This window comes from Rousettus aegyptiacus, unplaced genomic scaffold (genome assembly GCF_014176215.1).
Source record: "Rousettus aegyptiacus isolate mRouAeg1 unplaced genomic scaffold, mRouAeg1.p scaffold_m13_p_4, whole genome shotgun sequence".
In the NCBI taxonomy this organism is placed as follows: Eukaryota; Metazoa; Chordata; class Mammalia; order Chiroptera; family Pteropodidae; genus Rousettus; species Rousettus aegyptiacus.
Window position 1 is genome coordinate 83,810,948 of NW_023416307.1, and position 15,479 is coordinate 83,826,426.

At 32.0% G+C, this 15,479-nt stretch overlaps 1 protein-coding gene, 1 long non-coding RNA gene and 1 pseudogene across 5 annotated transcripts in view; 2 read left to right on the forward strand and 1 right to left on the reverse strand.

Annotated features, from left to right (window-relative positions):
* Positions 1-15,479, forward strand: part of ROBO1 (roundabout guidance receptor 1) — a 1,005,278-nt gene that overhangs the window by 503,886 nt on the left and 485,913 nt on the right. The gene's annotated exons all lie outside the window — the stretch shown is intronic.
* Positions 2,725-2,843, forward strand: LOC118602570 (annotated as a pseudogene).
* Positions 9,160-15,479, reverse strand: part of LOC107502374 — a 73,528-nt gene continuing 67,208 nt past the window's right edge. Inside the window, exon 3 of the long non-coding RNA XR_001594965.2 lies at positions 9,160-9,273. This is a non-coding gene — a long non-coding RNA (uncharacterized LOC107502374). The remainder of the gene's footprint in view (positions 9,274-15,479) is intronic.

Sequence of the window (15,479 nt, forward strand, 5' to 3'; positions counted from 1 at the left end):
TAGAAATACTTTGATCCTAAGTAAGGGTAGAAAGATATATCAGACTGCAAGTAGAAATGTCATAAGCGAAAGAATATGCATTTAAGTGTATGGCATATTCTAGAAATGGTAAGCATTTCAATATAATGAGTAATGTGATTCACAAGGTAGACGTAGTAGGAGGGATAGTCGGAAAGATACAGTTTAAGATTAAAAAAATAAAATAATGGAATATACATTGATAACTAGGAGCTATCCAGTTTTGTACCTCTCTTTTAATGCAACTGTGTGTCAAGTCTGGAATTTCTCCAAATTAATAAGAATGAGGACAGTCTATGATGACCTCACATTCAGAGAACTTTGTAATCAACTCTGCCCTGCTGAATATGCCAGTGTTTGAGGGGGTGAGGGTGCGGTTCCAAGATATGCAGTTTTCCAGAAGTGCTGTCTCCTGAGGAAACTGTTAAATACAGAGTATTGGGACATAGTAGTTAACAAAATAAAGTAATTTATTTGAAAGAATAAAGATGTTTTACTTTTAGAGACAGAGATGATTGTTTCTTTTGTTTATTTATTTGGATATTTTAGTAGTCATTTATATAACCTGCAATGGTCAAAATTTGACCCAAGCTACTACAAATACACATAGGATCAAAAATAGTTTCTCCTAAGTGATCGATATACTTTCATATAATAAACATTCTGAATTAGTAGCCCATTTGGTCTTATTTTTCACAGAGGGTACAGGGATATGTAGAGCAAATTTCAGCTACCCACAGAAACTTAGTAGGCTTTGATAACTTTTGTTCTTTTCATATTCTTGTTATAAGTCTCACTTCTAGCTTCATTTTTATACCTATTCTTTTCTTTTACTTCAGCACATACCGTTAATTTATATATTGCCGTGTTACATATTATATATTCATACAAACACTGATATGTTTGTAAATGTTTTAACAATGGACTCACGAAAGGTTCGTGTGTGTAGGTGTGTATGTGTGTGTGTATCTGTTAGTAAACTCCTGATGTAAGGAGGTATAGCATATCATTTATAAATAATATTATATATCATAATTTTTATTTTAGATTTGATGTAGTCAGTTGCTTCTCAGAGAATATTTTTATTCATTTTTTATTCATTTTCCTCTAACTTTTGTATCCTTAGACTATGGTTGCATTTCTAATTCTGACATGAATGTTGGTTAATCATTTTATTTATGCTAATGAGTAAGACTAAAGTACAATAATAAAGATGTATGTCAGAACTTTAGTTATTCATCAAAAAATGTGAATGACCTTTTAGCTGAAATAATAGAAGAATATTTTCTCTTCTTTTGTGTTATGCATAATATAATAGTTATTGACATGAGACACATTTTTCAGGTTAAGTTGCATTATTAATATTTCCTTCACCACTTTCTTAAATCTAAACAAATCAACAAAACGATGAGTACTTTTTTCCAACTCTCAAGGCATAAATACCTGCACCGTGTCCAGTATCAAGCTACTAATAGCATCACTGAATATAAAGTTAAGAGTTGCTCAGAAGCACACTCTTATGTAGCATTTCTACCATACAGATCAAACACATGTAAATAATATCAAGGTCATGACTGTAGTAAACATATGCCAAAGTAATTAGAAAATGTGAGTTTTAAATATCAATCAGCTTTTTTCTTAACATATATCATTATAAAATGTAATGTTTAATAATAGATCTTGTTAACTGGCTTACAAAATTCCTGAAAATGTACCAATTGGCTCTTGTGACTTAGTACATCCAGGGCCAGGACAGAACTGCATGATATAATTCATATAATCTTTCTAAATGAAGGGAAGTTATGTAGAAAGTAAATTATTTCATTGAAAGTACAAGAACACAGGAATAAAAAATAAATTATTTCAGACTGATGCAAGTACCCAACATGAAAATCAAGTTGATGAAAAGTCAACTCTGTTTCCTAACTTACATATATTTATCCTTTAGTCTTCTTTGACCTTATTGGAGAGCTTGCTAAGTATTTATTTAAAATCCTGAGAGAGAAAAAATATCTTATTAAATTTACTGATAATAATAATATACTTCTGTCCAAAAGAACATATGAGGTAACATCTTTTTCTCTAAATAGGTTTGCAACATATCAACAAAAATGTGCATTTTCTTAGTTTAGGCATGAAGAGGAAATTAAATTTAAACTACTATACAAAGAGAATACTAGTTTTTAATTTAGGAAAAAAGCTACCTGAACATTTCAGATCTTTTCCTAGTAAAAATGCAAAATGTTAACAAACACAATCCTTAGATCCCTAAGTAATATTGGCAGATTACATGGATTGATGATCATGTGTTTACTCTACTAGAATTATTTTGAGTGACCTTTGATTGTTAACTAAATTGAAAACACATTTAAATTAGATGATATATATCTAGGTCTCTGAGAGCTTTCACATGTTAACAGAAATGAGTGGTATGTTAACCACTCATTTGAGTCCCATCATGGTTTCATCAGTAACTAGTGGTAAATGAGGCCCTAAGAAGAAAGCTTAGAGGTTCCTTTGCCCCCTGACTCTTGATTGGCATAATGTCCCTGAACTCTAATCTCTTGAGAATATTTTATGGAAGAGTTATACTCTAGGATATACAGAGAGCTAACACTCAATACTTGCATTTGTTGTTTCCTTTTATTAAAGACTGCATAATCTCTCCCCCTTGCTCTCGCTGAACATTTAAATGTTAGAATTCTTGTCTATGGCCATGCCACCCTGAACAAGCCTGATCCCGTTTGATCTTGGAAACTAAGCAGGGACAGGCCTGGTTAGTACTTGGATGGGAGACTACCTGGGAACAATAGGTGCCGTAGGCATAAAAAATAGAAAATAAGGGATTGTAAGCTGACAAAGTCTTTGCAATCTGTGAGGTCAAACAAGGGTTGCCTCGCCTAAAATGAAATGAAATATAAAATAAAATAAAATAAAATAAAATAAAATAAAATAAAATAAAATAAAATAAAATAAAATAAAATAAAAAAATAAAATAAAATAAATTTTAGGATTCTTAAATCTTTTTACCCTTTGTAAATTAAAACTATGAAGTCTTTTAATATTTAAATGTTTATATAATGTTCTCCTAAATTTTGGGTTCAGAGTTTTATAGATCCTATCCTTATTTTTGTATACTCAATAAATCTAGGATGCATTCTTTGCTTCTTATGTTTTTCACTTTAAGACTTCTAAAAGATATGAAATGTGAATCAGGTAGCAAAATGCGCTTAGGTTGTTTCTCACCCCTCCTTCCTAACATTCATTCACTCTGATCCTAAAATGGTAATGGCAGAACTAAATCATTTTTATGTGCTTCTATTGCATAGTAAAGTACTTATAAAATTTACCTACCCTAAGGGATCTGATTATAATACCTACATCAGAGGATTTTATTTTAAGTTTCAATCATTTAGAATTTTTAGTAGTAAAAGAAGGCTATCTTTTGCATTGATTAAAATCAAATAGTCCAAATAATTATTCTAGTATCTGGATTTCATTTGAAAATGTTTCTATTTATATAATTTTGAAAACCTGTGTGTGCCCATTTCTACAAACAAAAAAAAAGGTAAGACCACACAGGATTAAAATGGAATCCTCTAGAGTGATCTCAACAAGTACTTATTGTCTAAAAGTATATGTGGGACAAACAAGAGAAATAAGTGACAAAATCCCTACGCTTCTTTACCTTAGGGTAATTAACTATTTGTATAAAAAATTACAATACATTTTTTTAACATAGTCTCCTTGAGGACCAAAACCCTTGTTATATTATCCATATATCTTCAGCTTCTAGTGCAGTGACTGAAACATATGGGGAACTGAGTCTATATTGGCTAACTAAATAGCTATAGAATGCTATTGAATGGAGAGTTTGGCAGTGGCTAGAGACTGAAGTGTTTTGGACACATAGAACTTGAGGATGATCTCCAAATATTAGAGGAAGATTTCTACAAAAGAGAGCAAATAAATAAAATAGTAGTGGCAGACATTAACCTAGGAGATTAGGAGATAGTAAAATGTACTAGCCAGAGCTGTGGTCTTGGGAATTAATGAAAGAGAGATAAAATGAGTATGCACTTTACTCTTTCAGGATGAAGACCATATTCAGAAAGAAATTAGTTCCTTTCATTTTATATTCATAATATTCTTATCTCTTTCTCTTTGTTCTTTTAACCTCTTCAGGATTTCTGAGGATAAAAACAGTTTCTCTAGAAAAAATAGTGTTTGTTATATTATATAAAACAAAAGATCATGACTCAGCATCAAAGTAGTAGGGTGATGAGTAAAGCTGAATGATTCTTCTGATGAGGTACCTGATCTCTGTTGGCTTTTCTCTGGACATTGCATTTGCTAGATCATACGTGGACTAGTACAGTTGTACCAGTAAAGCTAAAGAGAGATGTTGCTAAGTCTGATTTCTCTAAGTTCCTAGCTGTGGAAATTGCCTCTGTCTAAATAAAATACACATTTCCCAAAATAGTAGGTTCTGTTTAACCAACATGTGGTACAAGTTATAAATAATTATTATAATACTGATGATTATAGTACTAGCTAAAATTCATTCAGCAGTTATCATTTGACAGGCACCATTCTATAATCTTCCCATGTATTAACTCATTGAATCACCTTAACCACCCTGAAGTGAAAATTATTACTATGTTCACATTACAGATGAGAAAAATGAAATACAATATATTTAAGTAAGTTAACTGAGTCATATGGCTAATAACCAGCAAAAACAAAATTCAAACACAGGCATTCTGACTTTGGAGCCCATTTTTAAATAGTCTTGAGTATCGAATCTGAAACTTAAGGTTGTATTAGTAGAAAACGAGAGGCCATTGTAAGATCTGGAACAAAGATGTAAGATGATGAAAGTTTTTTGTTTGTTTTTGCTTTTTTTTAAGAAACAATGATAAAATGGTAATGTAGAGAAAAGTTACTAGTCAAGAAGGTGAGAGGCAGGATACCCTAATAGAAGGCTATTCTTTAGTTTTATAATTGATGTGAAAATGTTTTTTCAAAATGATGTCATAACAATTGTTCTGAAAATATATCATAGGAATTTAGAAGAATAAAACAGTGTCACTAATATTTCAACAAAGATATGGCCTGTGGATGCATACAAAGCAGTTTAATAAATTCTATGCATTGTTCTTGCTGAGGAATAAATTGTCACCTTTCACTTTCTGGAAATGTATTGACACAAGTGACCAGAAGCACTTAAGAATAAACAAACAAAAGCGAAAATATTAACTTCAAAAAAATTACCAGCATATGTTTAGATGCTCTGCGAGATTAAGAAATGCCTTCGTGCTATTGTTTTTAGTGCTTAAAATGCCCGTATCTATTTGATAATTAATAAAATCAGCAATAACTTGACAAACAGAAAATGACATGGCTCAAGACTGTTCGCTTCTGTTGGGAGACATGGTTAGAAAATTTTTAGAAATTAAATATCCAAAATTATGATAGCTTTTGCTCTTAACACTGAAGATGCATGCACATGTGCACATCATTTCAGGCAAAATGAGTGCCAGTAGCATTAATTGAGAAGCTAAAGATGTCCCTGGAATATTCTTTTTCCCAAAGAGTGTAAATGACTCATTCACTCAAAAAAGTATTATTGATTATTTACTGATTTAGAAACTGAAGGTACCTCAGTGAACAAACTTTTTCAAGTCTTTATCTTCTTTAATTTTTATTTCTCTATCCATTTTATGTATATATATATATATATAATATATACGCACGTGCACACACACACACACACATACACACACGCATATGTGTGCATTTGCACATATACAAACACAGGACTTGTGATGGATAGAGAAAAAAGAAAAATAGCCCCCAAACATAAGTTTTTGTTTGTTTCTTCTTTGCTAGAAACTAATTTTATTATTAAGCCATATAACAAAAGAATAAGAATATTCAAAGGAAACTTAATAAAATATTACTTTGTCCTAAAGGGCAGGCAAAAAATATTTAAGCCACCATGATGCTTAGAAAGCAGAAGAAAGAGGTTAAAGAGAAAAACACATAATTTTTGTATACACACACATACAAACATACACATACACACAATAAAAAACCTACCTTCCATCATGCAACTTACATTCTAGTGGGAGGTTTCATGAATATTTTATCTTATTTTAAGATATAATGTATATATTATTTACTAGGACTAAAGTCATAAAATCGTAAATGAAGTAGATAGTTCTAAAAGAATGAAAATCCCAAATGAAGGCACTAGATGAACAATGAATATTCAGTTTGTGCAATGCTATCACAAATAATCCATTGTCCAGAATTTATTCAAGGACAAGTTTATAAAGATTCTCTAATTTTATTTATTTCTAAAATGAAAGTGTATGGGCTATAGACACTAGATTAAGTATGTAATATTCTGTGTTTGAATAAGGTTCATTTGCATAATTCATTCAGGATAATTTCCCTTAACTAAAATGAACTGATTATGGACTTTGATCACATCAACAAAATATCTTCACAACAGCCCCTAGATTTGTGTTTGGTTGAATAATAGGATGGTAGCCTAGCCAAGATGACTCATCAAAAGAACTATCACAGAGGATTATATGATATATGTAGCCAGTTTGATGTATGTACATCATTTAATAATAAAAACTTCCAACAGATGATTTATTTTGGGTAATATTTGAATTTTTGTAGATTATTGATCCAGAGGGAATGATAATCTTTCAGGCTTTGGAAGTTGTGTGAAACCTTAGATAACATATAGTTTCCTATTATTTGAAAATAGTAAGGACATTTTGACATTGATTTCCAGTTATTTGAATCAGCTCCTTCCCCAAAGGTTTTGTGGACTACCTCCTTATGATGAAAAATGGAAAACTCTCTGAGAGAATATTCAGCATTTATATAACATTTTAAACAACTTCAAATAAATGAATTGTTCTATTTCAGAAGAAATCAAGAAGTTTGCAAAGTGCCTCATAAGTAAATAGTGTTGAGGTACCTCAAATAATTATTGATAATACCAAACTACACCTATTGTAATAAAAAGCATTACTACAACAAACACTGCAACAGAGTACGGTTTTCTAGTCAAAACACACTATCTATACTAAAATTACTGAGCCATTAAAATCCTAACAGCATTCTCTAAAGAAATAGAACAAAAAATCATCGGTTTTGTATGGACGCACAAAAGACCCCGAATTGCCAAAGCAATCCTGAATAGAAACAAACAAACAAACAAACAAACAAACAAACAAACAAAAACACCAAGGCCAGAAGTATCACTCTACTTGACTTCAAATTATACTACAAAGCAACAATTATCAAAACAGATGGTATTATCAGAAAAACAGACACATAGATCAATGGGACAAATTGAGATATAAACCCCTGTATATATGGGCAAACAATTTCAATAGAAGAACCAAAAACATGCAATGGAGAAAGGAAAACCTCTTCAGTAAATGGTGCTGGGAAAATTAGAAAGCCACATTCAAAAGAATGAAACTAGACTGCAATGTATAATTATCCACCAAATGTAACTCAAAGTGGATCAAAAAACTGAATATAAGACCTGAAACAATAAATTGCATAGAAGAAAACATAAGTACTAAATTCATGGACCTTGGATTTGGAGAGGATCGTACCTCAAAGGCAAGGGAAGTAAAAGTAAAAATAAATGAATGGGACTATATCAAACTGAAAAGTTGTGCACAGCAAAAGAAACCATTAACAAAGAAGCAACCATTTGACTGGGAGAAAATATTAGTAAACAGTACCTCCAATAAGGGCCTAATTGCCAAAACAAAGAACTCACACGACTCAACAATAATAAAACAAATCTGATTAAAAAATGGACAGAGGATCTGAACAGACACCTCTCCCAAGAAGACATACGAAAGGCCAACAGGTATGTGAAAAGATGCTCAACATCAGCAATCATTGGAGAAATGCATATCAAAACCACGATGAGATACCACCTCACAACTGTTAGAACGTCTCTCATCAACAGGATAAGTAATAACAAGTGTTGGAGAGATTGTATGGGAAAAGGAATCCTTGTACACTGCTGGCAAGAATGTAAATTGTTACAACTGTTCTGGGAAACAGTATGGTGGTTCCTTAGGAAACTAAGAATAGAACTACCATATGACCCAGCAATCCCTCTTTGGGTAATTATCCAAAAAACTTGAAAAACATTCAGCCACAAAGATATATGCATTGTTCACAGAGACCAAGACATGGAAACAACTGAAGTTTCCTATGATAGATTATTGTATAAAGATAAGGTGGTACATATATACGAGAGAATATTACTCAACAATAAGAAAGATGAAATACTGCCATTTGCAACAGCATAGATGGATCTTGAGATTACCATGCTTTAGTAACCCAGACAGAAAAAGTTGAGAACCATATTCTTTCACTTATATATTGGATATAAAACTAAAAGCAACAAACAAACATGGCAAACAGTGACTCATGGACACAGACAATGAATCAGTAGTTACCAGAGGAAAGTGAGGGCTGAGGGAGGTAGATAGAAGTTAAAGGGGTTAAATATTCGGTGGTGGAAGGAAATTTAACTTTGGGTTGTGAATGTGCAATGCAATATACATAAGACATGTTATTGAATTGTACACTTAAAACCTATTTAATTTTATTAACCAATGTCACTCTAATAATTTTAATAAAAAATTTTCGAGCTTCATCATTGTGAATTATGACATTATTTGAATGAAAAATACTTACTGAGCATTTTCTCATGTGCCAGGAACTATTCTAAGCTCTAGGGAAGCATTAGTTTTTTTAAAAAAGTCAAGAATCCCTGTCCTTATGGAGCTTACATTCTGGTAATGTGGAGAAGGTGCAACATAAAGTAAAGAAGACACAAATTAACTTTTAAAGCAATACAGAATGTGATAAGTGCCATGGAAATAAAATTTGATCAGCATAAGAGGGATGGAGTGTGACAGGGTGTGCTGCAAATTTAAATGAAGTGTCAGATTTGTGAAGGTAATAGTTGAGCAGACACTTGAAGAATTCAAGAAAGTAAGCCATGTGGCTCTCTGGGGAAGATGTTCTAGCAGAGAGAACTTGCAGGATTTTTAAGAAACAATAAGACAACTAGGCAACCACCCACCGGTGACAGGACATTACCCTCTGCCCAGCCGCATGATAAGGGTCTCTTCTACTCACTAGTCTTGGGATCCAAAGAGTTTTGTGATGGTTCCAGGGTATCAGCTCCTCCTGAGAACAAAACAGGTAGGGTGTGCATGAAGAGACATAGGAAGACTTACATAATCTCTTCTCTGATCTCCGAAGAGCCTCTAAATCTAATAACCCATCTCAATCACTCCAGGTGAGCATCCCCAGTGTCTCTTCTTACATCTAATTAAGAAGTATAGATCAGTATGCAGGGTTTTCCTTTGTCTTGATAATCAGAAAATGCAGGAACAAAGGGCCGAGTCTACATTTTTATTCCTCCACCTCAGCCAGATCATTTCGTCTCTGATTTGGAATTGTAATGTCCATGTCTCATTCCTTTTTCATACCAATATTTTTCAAAATAAATAATAGAATATGTAGAACAACAACAGCAACAAAATAAGACAACAAGACATTTGCAGAAAGAGCAAGGGTACAGGATATGAGGAATAGGGAGGTTATTTGAGGCCAAATTTGGATGTCCTTGTAGGCCTCTGTAAGAAATGTGTCTTTAATTGTGAAATAAAGGAGGAGCTTTATTGACTAGCTCTGAGCAGAAGAATAATCTGACTTATATTTTAATGGAGTCATCAAGGATGTTGTTTTGAAAGAGGGCCTATAAGGGAACAAGAGTGTAAATGGGAAAAGTGATTGAAGCTAGTGCAATAATGGAGGCAGGTGATAATTGCGGGTGGGATCGGGATGATAGTGATAGTGAGGGAAGAGAGAAAGGTACTTGTACTCTGGCCACATTATAGAGATGGCAGCAATTTGATTTTGTATGGATCATATGATCATGAGATTGGTCACCTGATGTTAGATAACATTATAAACCTCTGCTCTAAATATCTTTCAAATATGCATCTTCCTGATGATTTACTATCGAAAGAGACTGCTATATACTTTTGAAATCAAGTATTAGTACTATAATTTTTTTATTGCTTGATATTTTCTGCAGTTATTAAGATACAGTGTAGAGACACTTTTGTTGAATTTCTTAAAGGATTTTGACTACATTTATGTTAACAGCTGTTTCTTTAATTATGTAAACCATGTAGTACTTAAGACTTATTGGTTCTTTTATTTTTCCCATCCTTGCACAATTGTAAATGTTAAACATGGTATAACCAAATGGTACTATTGGAGAATTTCATCATGATCTCCTCTTATAAAACAGTACTATGAAGTGTCTTGTAAGAATTATTTGAATTCCAAGACTGGATTTTGGTGGTATACTTCTACAATATAGTCAGCAATGTCGTTATCAGGGTAATGACATTTTTAAAGTGTGAATTTCTGGAAATCGTGCATTCAATATTTCTTTACTATTTAGAGTAACGAGATACAAGAAGAGTAGCTTTATAATGGAGTTTGTTCATCTACCTGAACTACACAAAGTGAGCACTGCACTTTACTTTAGAAGAATCTTTTCTTTATTTCAAGACTGAGTGAAATCCTCTCAAAATATGAGTCCCCGGCAGCAAGATAACTGACACAAAAATATTTTTAAGGAGCTTGGAATCATCCATTGAAACATATTGTTTATAAACTTGTTCCAGAAATCATGACATATTTCATGTTTTCCCCCAGTGATTCATGATGTACATGGCCTGCAGTGCCTAGATTTTTTAAAATTTTACTTTATTTTTCAGGATCTCATGCTTGCTCCTAAGAATAGACAACTGATCACATTAAAATAAGCAAAATTTGAAGAGACTTTTCAGTAAGACGTAGTTTCACTGACACTAAAACTAGTCTAGGCTAATCCTATTGTGAATGAATAAAACATTTTACTATAGAAATTTATAAAATCCTATATGTTCTTACTCTGAACCCTGGGATTTCGGATAGATAGATGATGGATGGATGGATGGATGGATGGATGAATGGATGGATAGATAGATAAGGGAAATAAATAGCTAGGTAACTGATATATGTTTGATGTATAATGACATCTCATATATTAAAAAAAAAAAAACCTTACATATTTCTTTCATTTCACCTGTGATGTGCTATTTCAAGAAAAGACTGTTATGCGAACATATGAAGATTGAGACAAAAATATCGGTAAAGGAAACTCAACTACATTTCCTACTACAACTTCTATCTAAATTTAGCTTTCAGTCTAATTCAAAATCACTGTTACCACATATTCCTGCCCCTTTTCCTTCTTTTCTTCTATTCTTTCATTCTTGGCAACATTTTATATGTTATTTATTCCAAGCTGTTCAAAACCTCTCCCTGACCTAGTGCACTTCATTTTTACAAGGACCATGTGTAGAGTCCCAAGATCTGGCAAATACTTAGGACAACGCCTTTCAAATTCTGCTGCCTGAGAAGCAGGAAATGATTCTATTACCTGTTACAAACTAGAATACATTGAGAAGTAAATTTCACTGGCAAGGTACTGACATGCTATTTCTCTCCCTCATCCAAAACAGTAGTAAAATAAATAAATTTAAGGGGAGGAAAGAAAGAAATTATTCAAATAAATGTATTGGCCCTCCATTAAAGTCATCTTCATAATGAATGTATTGAAAAATGTATCTAAATTTCATTCACCAGAGGACAAATCTACTACCACTTTGAAGCCGTGGGATTCTTGGAGTTCATACAGTTATCTTCATTATTTCAGGAGAGTAGCAGGTGTGTATGGGTGCTAAGTCAGAAACAGGTCTGGGAGTAATGTAGGACTTCAGGCAATTGCATATCAGAAGCCAAAGAGAGAGCGATGTTTCTAGAGGACAGCTCTGGCTTATAGAGTCCCAGTACAAGTACATGAATAGCTGAATTTTAAAATACTTATTTGTATATAACAAGATCATGGTATAAAACTGAAAAAGCAATAATTAATTCTTTGTATAGCTTATTTCCTTAATCGATATATTAAAAGACAACCCATATTTACTTTTTTAATGATTCTTATTCTTGCAAACCCCTTTATCTATATCTATAAGTACAGATTATTTTCATTAAGAGCTATCCAGTAAATTTATCCTCCATACAAATGTATATGCTAATTATTATTTGAGTTTCTTTTGGTATCTTTAAAACTTTGATTAAAAAAAAATGACGTGTTTAAGAAAACTTTGTTGATAATGCTATTAGAGATATTCACTCACACTAAAAACATAAATTTAACTTGTTTTAGCAAATCAACAGATTTCTTTCTTCCACAAAAATATTTTGGCAGTGTGGAAGGAGATGCAGCAGTTAGGATCATAGAGTGGGCCCTTTTCTTCATTTATGCCAGCTTGTTGACTTGGCAAGCAGCCTTGGTCAAGAAATATAACCATCTTTCTACCATTTGTTAAATTTGCATAATTAAGGAGCAATTATACATGGTATTGTTTTGTAGCAGGCTCCTCAGCTGGCTTTTCCTTATTGTGGTTTCATGCCACTTTCCCATTTTGATTACCAAAAATTACTTTGACTTTTTGTCATTCTAATGAGGTTAAAAGTAAAGCCTATTTATCAGATCGATACATAGTTATCTATTGAACTTGGAAAATAATCTCATGAGCAAAATAAATTTATGAATATTTTCATTTAATTTCTTTGATATGCATATTAAAATTGGCTTAAAATAACATTAAATGTTACCTAGTAGATGTGTGTGTGTGTGTGTGTGTGTGTGTGTGTGTGTGTGACAGAGAGACAGAGAGAGAGAGAGACTTATTGTCAATAGACAGTCATAAATTAAAAACATGTAAGTGCTCAGAAGGTTTGGTATTATCATTTTCTTAATTTTCCTTCTGTTTGTAGTATGTGTTATGTGATTATTCTTTTATTATTTCTCACTGATCATCCTGTCAATCCACACTGTGATCAGTATGATCACATTAGGTTTCTGAAAGTAACTTTATGTGGGCAACGATTTGAATGACATAATAGATTAGTCAATCATGAAAATATTAGCACTATGCTAGGGTGTCATCTTTAAATTTTACAGGTTTCTATCTCACTGCATTGACAAGTAGTCAGCAATTTCCATTTCAAGCTACTTCTGGCAATGTTTTTGAAATGTTTGCAGAATCTGCAATACTCCCTTAGTTAACGCCAGGCTTCTGAACTGTTTTATATAAAGACATGGGCATATACAAATGATAAATTTAAGAAGTAATAATCATTGGTGCCCAATGAAAATATTTGAAAAAATGAAAAAAAAAAATTAAGAAGATTTTTAAAGCTTCATATAATAATTAAATTATATGAGGTAAATTATATATTGATTAAGAAATCTTATAAGAAAAAAATAATGCTTGTTTGCTATCCATGCCGCAACCTAGGTATACATAACTTTTTTTAATTTGCAAAAGAAAAATACACAGAATAATATTGTAAATGTTAATATGAGATATTCACATTGAGTAACTGATTATCATTATGTAATGTATAATATTGCTAAGTAAACTTAAATTCTATAAATGAATAATGAATTTAAACTGATCTAAGCTAAAAAGAAAACATTTTGGATCGCATATGGCTAGGTTTTATGCTAAAAAATGTATTCAGAAACAGGTTACTCCTGATCTCTTGACATCCTTCTGTGTCTTATATTTTCTCTCAGACACTATAGAGTCACCAGAGTAGAACTATTCCCTTATGTCCATTCAGATTCAAGGGAAATGAGAAACAGTTTCTTTTCCAGAAAACTCAGTGAATGCCTTATCATGCTTCATTGGCTTTTGCTGGTGACGTATTTGTGCATGAACCACTCACCATGGCCAGGAAGTACAAAGTTGATGACCAGTCCTGAATCAAGCACATACCTCTGGACTCAGGAACATGCGAAATATTATAATATATTGAAGACATGGATAGTACAAACTATCAGGTTAGAAGAAATTTTCTCAGGTCCATTGAAGGGCTTGAAATAGATTATATATAAGGGATGTTAATTTACAAGTTAGCAAATAGTGCAATAGTTAATCTTATAAAGTTAGTAGACCTGGTCACTTATTCAACTGTACCCTTTCAACTCCAGTCACTAAATGGTAGCTCCCTTCAAAGTTAGATCTGAATTTAAACATTTATAATTGGACTAGCATATCTAGTAGACACCTATAACTATTTTAGATAACTGACAAAATTAAAAGTGGCCCTTGATGCCCAAATTCCTCAAGGGCACAGTTAAACTTGGATTATAATGGCTAAATGAAGATTCTCATATAAAACCACTATGGACTCTGCAAACTCCATTAGACAGGCCACACAATTTAGAATGATTCTAAAAACATTTGAAGTGATTCCAGTGTTAATTTTCTCTTTGGAAATTAAATTTACAGTATCATATATGGTCCTGACAATAATTCCATGAGATCAACTGTAACTTAGGGTTCATAAGGGCAAAAAGCTCACTAGGGTTATATAGCTACGATGTGTTAGATCTTGGACAATAAACTGCGTCTTGTGATACTAAATCAAATACACAATACTCTGTCTTTCACAATACCAATTTTAGTAAATGACGTGAGGGATATTATTTCTTCCAAAAATATTTTTTATTTTTAATCTCAGTGATATGTTCATTCCAAAGAAGCAAATGGCATATAACCTATATTTAATAACAATTTTTGAATTCATAGATGGATAAAATTTCTATTAATGTGGAGATTACTTTCTGTACAATCTTTACAACCAAAACCAATAGCCTCAGATGGTAAAATACCAGAAGAAATTGTTTTTGTAAATAAATATTGGCAGCATGACCACATATTAGACAATATTAAGCATAGAGTGGAGTTGGTTCATGAATAAACAGAATAATGTAATAAATGGAGAGATGACATTTGAAATATGGGGGAATGATAGATTATATATCAACTAATGTTGGAATAAAGTCTTTGATATATTTTAAAAAATGAAGTTGACTCTTACTTCACTCATTATTATAAAATACATTTCAAGTGGAACAGAACTTGAATAATAGCAATAAAAAAAGTGAAATGTTTAGAAGAAATATAAGATGATGGTTAATAGCATGGAGTGAGAATTGTATTTTTAAGAATGACAGAGAGCCAAGTGTATTAAAGAGCATTACTAAGATATATTACAATACAAGAAATTAAAATATCTATGTAAAAAATATTAAGAAAATAAAAAAAAATTTGAAATATATTTGCAGCATATATTACATAAAATAGTCACATACATGTTACATACTATCGTATGTAAATATTGTAACAACATGTTACATATTTTATCACTAATATGTAAATAACAGAAAGCAAAAATTCGGTGGAACA